Source organism: Carex rostrata, chromosome 14, assembly GCF_964058835.1.
Source record: "Carex rostrata chromosome 14, lpCarRost1.2, whole genome shotgun sequence".
Taxonomy (NCBI): domain Eukaryota; kingdom Viridiplantae; phylum Streptophyta; class Magnoliopsida; order Poales; family Cyperaceae; genus Carex; species Carex rostrata.
In genome coordinates this window covers 7112928-7128674 of record NC_135931.1, presented here as the reverse complement: position 1 = coordinate 7128674, position 15747 = coordinate 7112928, and positions in this window count along the sequence as shown.

The following is a 15747-nucleotide window of genomic DNA, read 5'->3' as shown; positions in this document are numbered from 1 at the left end:
TATCGTGATTGTGAAATCTTTTGTACTTAAGTTACTATGTCTTGTTTCAATTCTCTCTTGACTGATAAGTATCAAAATGAGGGATGTACCTCTAATACAATTCACTAGCAGTACTATAGCACAAACCATTTGTTCATCTAGGGGCATTGTTGTCCATTTTCTTAAAAAAAATCATATATTTTTATCCCTTTTGAATTTCTTTCTAAAATTTTCATAGCATATAAAGAATATTTAGATGCACATTTGCTAATTTTTGTGGAATATTTGAGGTAACAAATTTGGAGAAATTAGCAAAATAAATTAGATTTGGAAAATAAAAGAAAAAAGTCAACTATAAAGTTGACTGAACCTTAGAAGTAGAATTTTAATTGAAATAAACCTCAAATGCTTATAGATGCATAAGCTTCTATTCCCATTAATAAACCTCAAATTCTAAATGTAGGTGATTGATGATAACCTACATGTCATATCAATTTTAGAAGATTACATGAAAAGATTTTAAAATTATAAGCTTTTTATTAGAGGAGACTGTTGCCTCTAATAACAGTATGACATTGGCTTCTACTTTTCATTATCTGGTGCTGGTACAGTACTTGTGTAGTATTGGTAGACTTTACATAATCTCTGTATGAGCAAATAATAAAGCTGGTACATATCCTATGCCATTGTTGTAATGGGAGTATAAAAAATTAGTACATATCTAAAGGGAGGGCTACATGCCTCTTTTAATCAGGTGACATTGTGGCTTTGACGGATTCACAAAAGCAGGCGAAGATGGCTTGACGGAGAGGTTATGGTGGAGGAGAAAAAGAATCTAGGTGTAAATAGGCGGGAAAGTGGAAGTCGCTCCCTAATTCATCGAATTGTTTGGAGTTAGAGAGAAGGGATGGAGACTGGAGAGGGCTATTCTTTTTTGCACGTGAGAGGCACGTAATATTTTAATTTATTTAATCACAACCGTTGGCTAGTTTGAATGGGTGAGATTTAGTAATTGTAAAAGATTCCCTCATACGGTACCTGGGAGGATATGGATTCGCGATTGACACCCCTAAATCATTTCCAGGCTTTTAACGGAGATGTCCAGTTTGAAACACTTTGTCGTGAGTCGTGGCACTTCAAATTGGGCTTTATCTGTTAAATTTAAAGGGCCTAATTGGCCACAATTGATATTGCGGGCAAAAGACCTGATTTGCTTGTAGGCTTGTAGCTATGAAAATTTAAAATACACCAGTCTAGCTTCCAATGGTTTGTTAATGATAAATCGAAATATTTAGTAGATAAACCATGTTGATCTTTATTAGTTATGTATACCTTTTTTGGAGTACTTATCTTCTACTATTACTGTTTCATACCATAGTATTAATGTTTTACTATTACATATTCACATCTTATAGTGTATCTGCTCACAATTTTTAAGATTTCTCTTTTTGCCCGATTTTTTTTTAAATATATATATATATATATAGAGGAGGGATCGGATGACACCCTTTTTTGGTGATATCGGATAACATCGTGCATTTTCAAAGTTTTCAAAGTCTAAATGGTCGATCCAAACCGTTCAACTTGATGGATGTGTTAAAATGTGCTTGTAGATCAAATTTTACATTTTTTGAAATTTTTTAATATTTATTAAGTATTTAACAAAATCGCTATATTCAGACTGTTGAATTTTTGTACCCATCTTAATAAATAGTAAAAAAATTCAGAAAAATATAAAATTTGATCTACAAGTACATTTTAACATATCAATCAAGTTGAACGGTTTGGATCGACCATTTGGACTTTGAAAATGCACAGTGTCATCCGATCCCTCCTCATATATATATATATATAGAGTTAAAAAACAAATTATCGATATAGAACAAAGAAAAAGAAAAAGAAAGTTTGGTTTAAGAAAAAAAAACAAGAAAGACAAGAGGATAACGAAACCAAATCTCTTATTATAGGTAGGCAGGAAATTAGTATGGCTTGTGACTTTTCAAACTAAATATTTTTTCTACGTTAATTATGATTGTTTATCAATTATCATGAATGAATAGACATTGTCGGTAGGAAACTTTTTGCTAACCTGTGGGCAAGATTTTTTTTTTTTTTTTTTTGAGGAAAAGCCCGTAGGCATTGTGGGCAAGATATTCGGTTCTGAGGACAACGTCTGTGAACCGAGAATGGCATCGGTCACTGTCATTCGTGAAATTAGTGTAAACGGATTGAATATTATCTGATTTCGTCCGGATTCAAATCTGAAAAAGTACTTCTATATATCAACATCTGAGACTATTTGTATCTGTATTTGTATCTGAAAAATTATGACAAATAAAGATACGGTAAGACTTTTAACTATCTGTAACTATCTGTATCTGATCGTTTACACTCTTAAACAACAACAAATATACTCTATATTCTTAATTGATTTATTAATTTGTATATTCATACCAATGATTTATTAAACTGTATATACATATATATTTTGATGAACAAAAAAACACTATGACATAATTAGTGACTAATATTTTGATAATATGATATATGTTTTGTAACCAACAAACTTATTATAAAAAGAATAATTATATGAATCACATCCTCCCATCACCCCCCATCTCTTAAATAGATTTTAAATATGAGTTTTTGTTTTCTTTTTTCAATACCGTCCACATTTCTCATGATTTATGAGAAATTTTGCAAATTTAAAACCACGAACGTATTCTACGCAATTTTATATTTCAAATGAGATCCACGATGACATACTTTCGAGCTCATCGTCACACAAGTATTTATACCTCATCGTGCAAGTATTTATACATATACTTGTAAGTATTTATCTCCAATCGTGGACCCCGCATCTCCTCATCATCCCCCCATCTCTTAAATAGATTTTAACTTCCATAAACTAACTTAACTAACTAGTTTAATTAAATTTATTCAAAACATTGTGATCTTCCAAGTTTAATTAAATTTATATGTATAAATACTTGGAAGCTAATAAATTAATACTTGCAAACTAAGATATTAATACTTGTATGTCTAACTTAATATGACTATATGAGGTACCACTCAAACTACATGGGGAATAATCATATATGTTTTTAGATGTGGGTTTTTTTTTTTTTCAATGTCGTTCACATTTCTCACGATATATGAGGAATTTTGCGAATCTAAAATCACGAACGTATTCTACGTAATTTTATCTTTCAAATGAGATCCATGATGACGTACTTTCGGGCTCATCGTCACACAAGTATTTATACCTCATCGTGCAAATATTTATACCTATACTTGTGAGTATTTATCTCCAATTGTGGACCCCGCATCAACCTTTTCCAATCGTCATTGCGTCAACCTTTCTCTAACAAAAATAGTTGACCACATAGGTATAAATACTTGTAATACTTGATATTAATAATTTTAAATGTTACCAGTGTCATATGTGAAAAATACTAGGTATAAATACTTAGATGGCGAGGTATAAATACTTGTGTGACGACGAGCTCGAAAGTACGTCATCATGGATCTCATTTGAAAGATAAAATTGCGTAGAAGACGTTCGTGATTTTAGATTCGCAAAATTTCTTGTAGATCGTGAGAAATGTGGACGAGATTGAACTAATAAAATTGGGTATAATAGGGGATGAGAGTGGAGAGACAATTATCATGGCCCTTATAAAAAATATTAGATCTAATTTATAAACGAAAAATTATATTTAGATGTTGTTCTTTACTAAAATATACCTTAGTAATTTATCTTTAATTATCTGAATTATATTCTTATCCGATCCGTATTCATCCAATTCGTATCCTTAGCGATTAATATCTGATCCATATCCGTATCCAAGACTATCGGTATTCGTATTCATTTCTAAAAAAATATAACGGATAAGAATACAGTTTAACCACTATCCGATCCGTATTTGGCCGTTTACACTCCTACGTGAATAACAATTGTTATGTCATTTTTATCCATGAAAACTGAAAATATGTAAATTTAAATCAGTAAGGTTTTTCGGTAACACAAGCTGTGCAAATGATATCAATAGAACAATAGAACGTCAAGGTTTTATCTTTATTTGTAGCTGAGAGTATTAACAACAGAAATTAATTATGCGTGTTCCGATATAATGAAAATGATAAAAGGTGTATATATATAGAGGAGGGTTCAAATGCCTCTATTTTTTGTGCCTCCACCATGCCTCTATTTTTTAAAACTTTAATAATTAAAAATTTAAAATTTAAAAATCAAAATAAAACCGTTGGATATGATCTACATCATTTTATCTATGCACATGTAAAAAAATTATGACATTTCAATTTTATTTTGATTGTCATCAAGAGCTTGTAAAAAATGCACTAATTTGGATGATTTTTAGACGTTGATTTTTGAACTTATTGATTCGCATAAAAACAAAATTGAAATATGATAATTTTTTATGAGCACATGGAGAAAATAACATAGATCACATCTAACGGTTTTATTTTGACTTTTAAGTTTTAAATCTTGAGTTATTAAAGTTTTAAAAAATGGAGGCATGATGGAGGCATTTGAACCCTCCTCATATATATATATATATATATAGAGGTAGTCTACGGTGAGTTGCGAAGTAAAACGCGTTTCTACTTCACGCTGTATTTTTATTTTGAAAGTCTAAATTACCGATCCGAACCGTTAGATATTTAATCCATATTGAAATGTGCTTGGAGACCAAATTTTACATTTTTTGGAATTTGTTTACTATTTATTAAGCATTTTTAAAAATTGCTGTTTTGCTGTGAACAGTAAAAAACAGTAAAATTTTCTGGACCATCAGATCAGCGACTTTCAAAATTGCTTAATAAATAGTAAACAAATTTCAAAAAATGTAAAATTTGGTCTCCAAGCACATTTCAATATGAAGAACAAGATGAACGGTTCGGATCGACGTTTTGAACTTTAAAATCGCAAAATATGAGCGTGAAGTAAAATAGTCGCTTTACTTCGCAACTCACCGTAGCCTAGCTCTATATATATATATATATGAGTAAAGCTAGCGTGTGACATGCTCACCAAGAAAGTTTGGTGAGCATAACTCCAAAAGTATATCGGATCGACGTCAAATGTCAAATCCAAACCGTTGAAATCCATGTACTTCATGAGTGATGCATATACATGCAAAATTTTGAAAGTTTCGAGTTTATTTGCTACACGGTCAAGTGGTCAAAGAAATAATAAAAATTGAATATATAAAATAACTTATAATAAAATGTTCATTTCTTTGACCACTTGACCGTGTAGCAAATAAACTCGAAACTTTCAAAATTTTGCATATATATGCATCACTCATGAAGTACATGGATTTCAACAGTTTGGATTTGGCATTTGACGTCGATCCGATATACTTTTGGAGTTATGCTCACCAAACTTTCTTGGTGAGCATGTCACACGCTAGCTTTACTCTATATATATATATATATATATATATATATATAGGAATATGCTAGCATGCTATGCATAGCATAGAGCCCCTCCCCTCCATGCAACGGCTCGGATTTCGAGTTTTCAAAATTCTAACGGTCAATCTGAACCATTAATCTTGTTCTCCATATTAATATGTGTTTGGAGACCAAATTTTATATTTTTTGGAATTTTTTTACTATTTCTTTAGATTTATTGAAAATCCCTGTTTTCAGCAAATCTGGACCATAAAAAAACAGCGATTTTTAATAAATCTAAAGAAGTAGTAAAAAAATTCCAAAAAATATAAAATTTGGTCTCCAAACACATATTAATATGGAGAACAAGATGAACGGTTCGGATCGACCGTTAGGATTTTGAAAACTCAAAATCTGAGTCGTTGCATGGAGGGGCTCTATGCTATCCATAGCATGCTAGCATATTCCTATAATTGAATACCATAATATATATATATATATATATATATATATATATATATATATAGAGAGAGAGAGAGAGAGAGAGAGAGAGATGGGCTATGGTGCATTGCAATGCATGAACCCTCCTATGCATTGCACTATTAATCATGGATTTAAAGTCCAAACGACCAATCTGAACCGTTCATCTTGTTCTTCATATTAATATGTACTTGGGGACCAAATTTTACATTTTTTGGAATTTTTTTACTATTTATTAAGCAATTTTGAAAGTCGCTGATCTGATGGTCCAAAATTTTTTACTGTTTTTTTACTGTTCACAGCAAAACAGCAATTTTCAAAAATGCTTAATAAATAGTAAAAAAATTCCAAAAAATATAAAATTTGGTCTCCAAGCACATTTCAATATGGATTAAATATCTAACGGTTCGGATCGATCGTTTGGACTTTAAATCTGTGATTATAGTGCAATGCATAAGGGGGTTCATGCATTGCAATGCACCATAGCTCATCTCATATATATATATATATATATTATGGTATTCAATTATAATATAAAATGAGGAGGGTTCAAATGCTTTCATTTTTTAAAATTTTAATAACTCAAAATTTAAAACTTAAAAGTCAAAATAAAACCATTAGATGCGATGTATGTTATTTTCTTTATGTGTTCATAAAAAATTATCACATTTCAATTTTAATTTTATGTGAATCAATAAGTTGAAAAATCAACGTCTAGAAATTATCCACATTACTACATTTTTTACAAGCTCTGATGACAACCAAAATAAAATTGAAATGTCATAATTTTTTTATATGTGCATAGATAAAATGATGTAGATCATATCCAACGGTTTTATTTTGACTTTTAAGTTTTAAATTTTGAATTATTAAAGTTTTTAAAAATGAAAACATGATGGAGGCATAAAAAATGGAGGCAATTGAACCCTCCTCATATAAAATATGAGATTGACTATCATACTCTAAAAAGTAAAGATGTTACTTCACGCACATATTTTTATTTTCAAATTTCAAATAGTCAATTCAAACTTCTCAACATAATCTTCATATTTATATGTGCTTGGAGGCCAAATTTTATATTTTCCGAAAAAAAATTACTATTTTTTTAGAATTTTTTAAAATCTCAAAAATAATAATTTTAAAAAATAAAATAAAATAGTAAGAAATTAAAAAAAGAAGAAGTAAAAGTTAGTCTCCAAATACATTTTAATATGAAAATCATGTTGATAAGTTTGAATTGATTATTTAAACTTTAAAAATAAAAATATAAACAGAAAGTAAAACATCTTCTTTATTTTCCAAAGCGTCAAACATCACTCACAAAATATTACAGAATATTAACGTCACAGTTGCTCTTATTAATGATGTTTGCATATTAACTCCTACAATTAATGAGACGTTATGAATTCTCTCAAATTTTAAGCTTTGTCATACTTTTCTTAGAAATTAAAAATAAGTATTGCATTAAATAATGTAAATCCTCATATCGTGAAAATTAGACAAGATAAGCGCACGACTGATATAATTAGACAAAATAAGTATTGCATTCAATAATTTGTTGATGCCTTTTTAAAGTGAGTCCACAGATACAACAACAACAAAAAAAAAGATTGTATAATCAACAAAGATTAATCAAACTTTCTTGTAACACCTATTTATGTTATTGTGATAGAGTTTAAGAATTAATTCTAATTGTACATGAGCGGGTTTCAATGTCTTGTATTTTTCATGTATACTTAGAGCATCTCCATCTCAGAAGCTCATTAGAAATAATAATAAAAAAAAAAACAGTAGGAAGAGATGGAAGAACAATTCCGGCACCAAATAAGAATAATTTTTTTTTACCAGTGGCTTTAGAAATCGGTTTATTATTAAGAAATTTTTCATAATAATTGATGTATAAGCAATTCGCTCATATCTCTGAAATTGAATTAAAAATTATCACATCAAATCAGAAATTGAAATAATTTCTGAGATGGAGATGCTCTTATATCTGTTTTCAAAGTTCAAACAGCTGAACTTTAGATAGTTACAAAGTTATTGTTTTTAAAAGATTATGGACCATCCAAAAACAACAATTTTGTACTAATAAAAAATTTGATCTCCAAATACATTTCAAGATGGAGATCATATTGTATCATTGTATGGTTCAGATTAACTGTTTGAACTTTAATAACATAAATAGAGACGTAAGGAGTAAACAAGGCATTTGAACCCTTGTATTGTTGAATTATATGAGTAAATTTGGCCATAGTTTGAACTCACAAAATTTGTAAGTTTAACTTATATATTATCTTTATTAATTTTGAACAACTAAATTGAATTGTTTATCTTAATTTACTTAATTAGACAGATCACGCGACAGTAAGAGGGGTCGAAAATGAGACGGACATTACTTCTCTTGTGCTCAATTTTTTTTGGATTTCAAAAGACGTCGGGTTGTTATTCAAATTTCAAGAACAGAAATTTTAAATTTAAATTCGTTTGTCTAGAATAAAAGTTTCGCTGGAATTTTCTAAATTTTACATTCTTATTAGGGCATGGAAATACCATTTCGAGGATAAACATATTCATCCTTATAAGAATGGAGGCAGTAACACAGTTAGTCGAAAAAAAAATTTAGAACTGTTAGATACTCAAAGGTTGAAAGTTTGAACCTCTGTAAAAATTTTAAACAACAACAATTAAATATTTTGTTTGAACATTTTGTCTCAAACAAGTTGAATTAGGTTAGAAATGGAATTCAATGAGAGTCACAAAGTACGATAGGATTTTATTTTCATAAAGAGACTCATTTTTTACGTTGGCTCGCAATGCCTTATTACAACTCTTTTTTTTTCTGACTTAAGATATGTAAAAACTTTACGGGCAGAGTTTATGTGAAGATTTTAGAAAAAAAAAATTTATTCATCCTTACAAAATATATACGAGGATTTAAACTGTCGATTAATAAATTGAATGTAGCGCAAATATGCGAAAGTTACGAGTCAAAAAAAGTGAATTGGTCTATTTGTGCTCAATTAGCAAGTAAGTAGATCTTCCGATTTTCTTCTCTGAAAATGTAAACACAATTTTTTCGAGTTCCATTATCGAACCTTTTTTGAAGACGAAACGTCTTCTTCTTTTCAAAATCGACGCCGTCTGAAGGAATGTGCAGCCGAGAGACACTAAATCAAACCGAATCAGAAACTGAATCAATTGGTTCAGAATAGTCACCATTTAGCCGAAAATGAATTGAATCAAGCAGGATCAGAAACTGAATCAACTAGTCTAGGACAATCATCGCTTGAGATTCCGATAAAGGAAAGAGAAAAGAAAAAGAGGAGAAAGGAGACAATTTTTTGTATTATCATCATTGATAACAATAAAAAAAAATACGTGCCTTATTCATATATAGCTACAGTAGATACTATGGAGGTAAAACAAATTCGCAACACCCTCAATTGAAGTCGACGAACAGACAAAACGACAAACAACAATCAAGACGGACATCCGTTCAAATAAAATGAGTCAAAGTGGAACAGATGAACGAGAGGGAGTGAGAGCGGGGCGGGACGGAGCTGCCGGCTAAAGATGACTCTTAAAACTCTGTCGCCTCTGAATCGCCTTATTCGTTTTAAGCGGAAGTTACAAGGGAAATAAATTTGCTGCCACCTGCGAGGGTTCTTGCAATTTCAGATCTCACTATTCACTTTTTGAAATGTACAAATGTACGAATATCAAGGGTAGTTATACTGTGATCGGAATAGAAGTATAACAAAATTTTAATTCATTTCAATAGAATAGAGATGAGAAGAGATAATTTGGAATTGAATTTTGATGATTGGTATGATTAGTTTAAAAAGAAGAATTGATTTTAAGACAAATTAAAAAGGCCATAAGTTTTAACTTATTTACAATGAATGCCATTAAAAAGTTGGGTTATTTTCACCTTCCTGTTCGCATCTTTTTGTTCTCTCTTCCTCTCTCTCTCTGTTGCTCCTTTGCCTCCAACATTAGTACATACCTTTCTCCTTCTTGGTTGCTTTCTCGTCTCAATACTTTTAGTTCACACATTTCTCCCCTCTCCACTGATCTACCGTTCAAACTTCTCTCCACTGCTCTTCCCGTCTCAATGCATTTCAGATCTATCAAAGAAAACAAGGGTATAAATGACTTTTCACTGTGACAAATCGAATTCTCGCCAAATACCATCATTTTTCCCGTTATTTCTCTGCAGGATTTGGTGCTCTTAAAATCCCGTCGAATCGTTTCTATTCTCATTTTTCTACACGTTCCAATCAGATTAATGAGTGAGAATTCCATTTCCATTTCTTATTTGAGCAAAAAGCTTGTGTTCCGATCAGAGGGTTATTCTACACGAATCTTAGAAAATCTCTATTCTTATATTATGCACGTAGTTGTCCTGATCCGCCAACGGCTGAGATTAAAAGATGAATTTTCGAATTAAATATCAACCCTCCAATCACATAATCTGTCTCTTTTGATTAAATACATCTATTTTATATGTAGAAGCCTAAATTTAGTTAAAAATATACTCGCCACACAGACTGCTACATGTTTGTCACAATAAAATTGAATAAATCCCTAATGATATGTTTATTTATTTCTCTTTACAGCTCTCTATAATTCCTGCAATTAAATTATTTCCTTATTTCTCTCTTTCCTCCATTTCATTTCTCATCTTCCTCTATAGTTTCGACAATGAAAATAGAAACAATCATATATTTTCATATTTTGTTTATGATTGCTGTATCTTTGTAAATAGATGAATAACATATTTTGTGCTGATGGAAACAATAATATATTTCCGATCTAGAGAGAAAATGAAGAATATCTAGATCTTTCGCGTAGAGAAATTTTTATTGTTAAAATAATTTCCATCAAGAATATATATGTAGATAAAATCCTTAATTATTTGAATCATTTAATTATATTTTTTCCAATTTTATTTCTTTACACATCATTTCTCCTCTAAATCGTTGAATATATATTTTATGTATCACACAATTAAACGTTTATTGACCTGTTTTTCAATTTTACATATTTCACCTCACTGTTTCATGCTATCTTGTAAAGGTACCTAATATTACTAAATTGCCCATGTGACCCCTTCGCTGTTTGCGTGTAGAGTCATATTTATTTTTCCTTATTGTAAATAAAAGCACACCTCTTTAATGAAAGTTTTTATCTAGTTTAATTCTTTTAATTGACATTTTCTTGTTAACGGAACTATATCAAAATTTCAACAATAATTATCACAAATGCAGCTCAAGACCAAGGAAAATCATGACGCAATCTCCTTGTGTTTCTTCAAAAGTACGCAATCTAATCCTTCTATTTTTTGCTATTAGAAAATCTGAGAATAAAGAGGGAAACTCTGGTTGTCTTGGAGTGACTAATTATGAATAGTATAAATGTTACTTGCATGAATTTTTCATTGCATTTATTATGTTTTGTTTTCATGGGATTTATTTTTAAATCAAGAATTTGTTTCATGTTATATTTGATTTTTTTTTAATGGTTAATATGAAAAAACTTTTAAAAAATGTAAAATTTGGTCTCCAAGCATATTCTAATATGGAGAACATGTTGAGTGCTTTAAATCGACTATTTGGACATTAAAAATTCAAAAATGACTTATAAGCATACGCACTCATATACTTATGTAAGTAGAGTAGCCAACTAATTAGCTTTCTAATTTTCAAAGTCCAAACGGTCGATCCAAACCGTTAGATGTGATATATATATTAAAATGTATTTGGCAAACCAAATTTTTTATTTTTTATAATTTTTTACTATTTATTAAGTCAGTGTGAGGCTTGCTCCAAGATCGAATCTCTTCTTGCTAGGTGGTTGGATCTAAGCTTTGAATTTCATATCCATCTATCTAAGAGATGTGTTAGTTCATTGTTTAGGTTCAAGGTGAACCAAGAAGTGCTTCCAAAAGAACGGCGGTTCCAAAAGATCTAAAAAGGAAATCGACTTCCCTATAACAAGAGATTTGACAATTTCTTTAGGTATAAATTCTTATCTCCTCTTGTGTGAGAAATGAATGAATTTATTTGTTTTTATTTAGTGCACAATAGATGCTTGATGAAACTATTAAGAAATAATATTGTTTGCTATTGTCATATAAATAACGTCCCTTGTATATTGAGCCAAGTGGTGATAGAAAAAAATTTAAATTCTCACCACATAGGCATACATGAAATCCCTTCAGAACCTTAATTGCAGCAACTCCTGTGTTTAACATAAAAAAAAATTACAACAACTCTTTTTGGGGTAAAAAATATATATTAACTGAACTTGTGATGATATATTTGACATGCTGTTGATATTTGCGAATTAATTGGAATCGGGAAAAGTCACTTGAAGTTTACCCCATCGCAAAATTAGTTTTTGAATTCTTATATGTATTGGAGTTATTGAATTTTGAATTTATTCCAATAAGAATAATACAAATTAATTGAGTATTAATACCATGTTCAAATTAGCAAAATAATAAAATAAAAAATAGGTTACATTTATATATAAAAAAAATGTATGTCTTAGTTAAACAGGTTAATATCTAAAAAAAATATTATTATATTTTATTTAATCTTATAATATGTCTTCGTTGTAACGTATAGACACGATACTAGTATAAAGAGATGGATCTAGAATCGCAGGGTCATGTCGTTCTTTGGAATCCCAGCAGATTTGGTTCCAGTGATACAAGCAGGCGGAAGTTACGACTTACGAGGGATTTCGACATTTATGTAATTGAGTAATTGACCGAATGCTCATTGGTAGAATACTGTGTCACTACGGAAATAAATCTGCTGTGATTCTAAAGAGATCGCAGGACCCTGTGATTTCAAATCCAGTTTTTCACTTTTTGAAATGCACAAATTTCAACAATACTTATTTTTATGCACGAATCTTCAGACAGATAAATGGATGGATTTGGAATAACTGGATCCTGCGATCCCTTTAGAATCACAGCAGATTTATTTCCGTGTCACTACTGACCTGGAATCCGAGATTTTTATTAACTAGGTCCCACAATGGCACAATGTCAGAACAAAAGAGTGTTGCACGCGTCGCGCAGTACTGGAGGGATCCTTCTCCCTTTTATTTTTCTTTTTTTAGTGGAAATGTCCGTAGGCTTATCCTTCTACCTTTTAAAAAGAAAAGGCATGCCGCAGGCGGTTCTATCCATAGCTCCACATAGAGGAAATCAAAAAATTTATTAATAGCATAAAAAATATCCAACATTAATTACTAATTAATTATTAATTATTAGTAATGTTCACGAGTTTTTCTAAAAATGTCCACATCAGTAATTTAATGACCGGTTAGACAATTAAAATGAGAACCTGGATTTTTTTTTTTTAGAAAAGGTTATGATTTATTTATTATTTGTATTGAAATATTATATTTTTTTTATATTTCTTTGAAATAGATAGAATGCTATATAATTTGATTTATTAGGACCGCAACAAATAACTCGGATCAATATTTTCCAGGCCATATTTTTTGCAGCTGTAGGAAAAATTAAAATATTTCTTTGTGTGTTATTGGAAAAAAAAAATACTTTGAATCTGAGTTTTTGATTCCAATTCAAAAGTCACATCTAAGTAAATATAGAAAATATTGTGATTCTTCTATTTTCAATAAAAACTAAAACTTTAAGTTATTTTATAATCTTTTGTCAGAGTCAGTGATTTTTTTGTATAAGTTTTTTTTTCAAAAATAGAAGAATCACAATATTTTCTGCTTTTATCTAGAAGAGATTTTGAACCGGAATCATTAACTCCAATTCAAAGCATTTTTATTTTTATTTTCTAATAACACAAAGAAATATTTTAATTTTTTTTACAACCGCAAAAAATTCGGTCTGAAAAATGTTGATTCGGGTTATTTGTTGAAATCCTTCTAATAAATCAAATTATATAGCATTCTATATATTTTCAAAGAAATATAAAAAATATTTATAATATTTCAATAAAAAAGTAAATAAATCATAATTTTTTTTTAAAAAAAAAAAGAAAATTTCCAACCGGCCATTAAACGGCTGATTTGGGCATTTTAGAAAAAAATCAAAAATCGTCAATATATTTAATTTTTTTTATTTTATGTTGGATATTAATAAAAATGTCGGCCTGGAATTGGTAACTCATTTTCACACACTAGTTAATATTTCTTCGTGCCTTAGGTGCAAGCAAGGAGAGAGAAAGTATTATTATAATTATTTCTGTCTCCGGAACTCGGCTTTCACATATTTTCCAACTAATTTTATTATTTTTTTAAAGAAATAAATAGCTAAATTTACAAAATAATTGAGAAAATTAATATGAAGTTCAAAATAATTAGAATACATTTTGTAACAACTGAGAATGCAATTTGCAATAATTTAGTATACTAATAACTGTCAAAATGTATTTTAATTAAAAACAGATTATAGCTGTCAGCAATTATTAGCTGAATTACTCAAATATATTATGTTATATATGCGTTAGAGGTAATTTGGGAGAAAATTTATGAAGGTAGTTCGATATATAATTATATTTCTTATTAGCTGCTCGTCACATGAACACGTATTCCATGACGATCCACGTCAAACATTTTTAAATTCTAACACATTTCCTCAAACAAAGTCCTGTTAACAAAATCCAATTAAGACCCAAAAGTCCGACTACTTTAGGAAAAAGAAAATCGATAAAGGAAAAGGAATTCCAAAAACAAGTAAGAAATTGGGCTAATCAGTGTGCCTGTGTGGATAACTGGATATGCATTCTCATTTTCGGTCTTATCCATCGCAGCAATACATTGTATAGAGAAACGGGCCTGACAAGACGCAGATGTACGCTGTTCCTTCATTTTCTTAGAAGTTGTAGTTCTTCTGTGGCACATGCTTATGTGGGAAAAATGCAATTACAGATGCCACTTTTTAGTGATAGTATAATTCAAAATATTTATGACATTTCAGCTTTATATTATTGAGAAAGATTTCAATCTATTTTATTATGTGATAGTATAATTCAAAATATTTATGACATTTCAGCTTTATATTATTGAGATTTAAAGAACTCTTATAGTAAAAATCATAACACAAATATATCAGTAACTACTCATTTTTAAATTTTTATTACAATTTTTAGTTTAGTTTATTTTTCCTTTTCTTTCTGAACAAGGTATCTATAGTTATCCACATTATACAACTTATTGATAATTTTAAAAGAAGCAAATCTATAATGCACGAGAGATCCATAATTAATTCAGACTAACACATGCTAATCATAGTAAACACAAGAATTTTGCTCACGTTGAATTAATTCACAGAAAAAAAACTATAAAACACGCCTCTTATTGAATTTAACTCACACTGCAAAAGATAAAGTTTGATTATTGCCGTGTTCATAGTAACATGATTCGCGAATAAAACGTTTATTGGAGGTTACCGAATTGAATTTTTATCGATTTATTCGCGAATAAAATGCGAATAATACATTTTTTACGAATTATTCGTGTTTTATTCGAAAAATTTGTCGCTCCGTATAAATTTGTTGCTCCATAGTCCGTGCATTATGGGTGAAATTCGTCGTGTGGCAAGACCCCACCACGTGGGTGAAGCTAAGGCATAGTTTTTGAATTTTGAAATGCATAAGCGGACCCCATCATGTGGCGACCATCTCGATTTAAATCAAATCTTTAATTAACTAATTCACAATATTTTGAATGTGAAAGAAAAAAAAATATTATATGTATACTCTAAATTCTTAAGCACTTTTCGAACTTTTTTTTTCCTTCAAATTTTAAAAAAAGTTAAACAATAAAAAAAATATAATAAGTACATATACCTTTTTTTTGGATATTTTTTGC